Source organism: Helianthus annuus, chromosome 5 (genome assembly GCF_002127325.2).
Source record: "Helianthus annuus cultivar XRQ/B chromosome 5, HanXRQr2.0-SUNRISE, whole genome shotgun sequence".
In the NCBI taxonomy this organism is placed as follows: Eukaryota; Viridiplantae; Streptophyta; class Magnoliopsida; order Asterales; family Asteraceae; genus Helianthus; species Helianthus annuus.
In genome coordinates this window covers 98,881,341-98,883,468 of record NC_035437.2, presented here as the reverse complement: position 1 = coordinate 98,883,468, position 2,128 = coordinate 98,881,341, and positions in this window count along the sequence as shown.

Below are 2,128 nucleotides of genomic sequence, written 5' to 3'. Positions count from 1 at the left end.
AAACATTGTAATAGCTCTGAATACTGTGAATTATAACTAATGTGTCGTTTTAGTAAAATGAATGATTCACTTAGTATTTCCCCGCTGACAAAACCTTTTTCAAACATGTTTCAGGTGATATGTTGTGAGCAAAGAAAGAGAAGTGCCGTGAAGCACTCCCAGCTTAGAAAAAGTGGCTCATTGTAAATAAATAAAAGAAACATGCTTTGAAAATAAAAGATTTCCCGGAGAAATCACATTATTGTAAATTATGGGATTTTATTCCTCAGTTATAAAACGGGCAGTTTGAATTATTGAAAGATCCTGTTTTAAAAAGACTTCCGCTGTCGCCTAATATTTAAATACCGCAGGATTTCTGTCCCGCGGCTCCTGAAACGGGTCAAACCGGGTCGGGGGCCGTGACAGAAATAAGGTGGTATCAGAGCCACTGTTTTAAGCTTACTGATTAAGCTCACTGTTCTAATTGATTTAAGCCTATTTAAGAAAATTTTATTTGTCATTATGTGAATATATGCTTATTAACTGATTAATGGTTGAAATTACAGTATGGGTAAACAAAAGATTTCTGCTATCTACCGCAAATTAGATAGTACACCTAAAGAACAGGGAACCTCTTCCTCCAAATCTCCCATCGAGTTAGAGGAAGGAATCTTTGTCCGTAAGGCAAATTATGAAAATCCACTCACCCCGGAGAAAAGGAATTTGATTATTAGAAAGGGTCAAGAGAAAAAGAAACCCCAAACCAAGAGAGTGAGGTTTAACCCGGAGATTCAGGAAATTAGCAATAATCCACCAGGAGAAAATAACCTAGATGAAAAATGGGCAAATCTGTATCTACTCGCTACCGTAGCAGAAAATGCAAATCTTTAAACTCTAAATCTAGGAATAAGTACTTCCCAGTAAATAAATAAATAAATCTGAGTGTGTTCTGTTTGCTGTTATGTTGTACAAATTGGTGTGCAATAAAAATGTTTATTTGTTAAACTTTGTTCCAAAGTTTTAACTTAGCATTTTTGTGCATTTTGCATATATGCTACACAGCATGAGTGAGCTATCCGAGGCGTTTCAGAACTTCAACCTCTATCATGTGCCAATTGAAGTCTCCCACAACTTCACTGGTTACGTTGTTGACATAGAGGAACCTCTGGAATTCCAAGCTCCACCGCTGGAAAAAGCAAAACCTAAAAAGAGGAGAAGATATGTAGGATGGAGAAAAGTGCGTAGAAGGAAACCCGCAACTAGGAGACTCCCTAAAATAGAAAATCCTGTGAGTGTGAGCAAGGGAAAGGAAATAGAAACCGGAGAAAGTTCCAAACCAGCAGGGACAGAAATAGGGATAGATCTAAAGCAAAAGGGAATAGAGATCGGAGAAAGCTCTAAACAGCCGGAGGAGATCACATTCCAGGACGAAATAGACCGTCTACTGGCCAATTGTGATGTCATAGAGCCTGTCAACAATAATCTCTTCTCTTATCCTGTTACAGCCCAACTCCCAATAAACCTAGAACCAGTAATTCCAAACCCACTAGTTCACACCCGACCAATAGGCCAAATGGAGGAATGGTGGACCAATGACTGGCAATTCCAAAATATAGTCAATAGTCCCTATAGTTTTCTCCCACAGTTTGATCCAGAACCTCTCCCTAATCCGCCAATGAGCTATGAAAATGTAGTTGAACTACATCAGTTTGGTGAAGAACTGATAGGCACTGGGAATAGGATCAGGGAAATTGGGGAGCAGATTTCCTGGAAGTATGACGAAAGGGAACGTCACTACTGAACTGCCAGTTGATCCAAGAATAGTGGGGAGGGTTGGAAAAGTTTGTTTGTATTATAACTAATATAGTAAAACTAACTCTGTAAAATGGGCAATAAAACAATGTAAGATAAACAGTGTGTATTGAAGCAGGTATAATATATAAAACAAAACAGAAGTCGAGGCATCGACAATTTTGGTTATATTTGTATGTTGTAATAATCTATGTGTTTATCTGTGCTGATTTTGTTACCAATAATTAGATACTAATAATTCCTATCCATATAAATTAGCAGATGGAAAACGCTAATAGTGAACCAGTTAATGAAGAGAATCAATCTGAGCAAAATCAGGAAAACCAATACATGACTA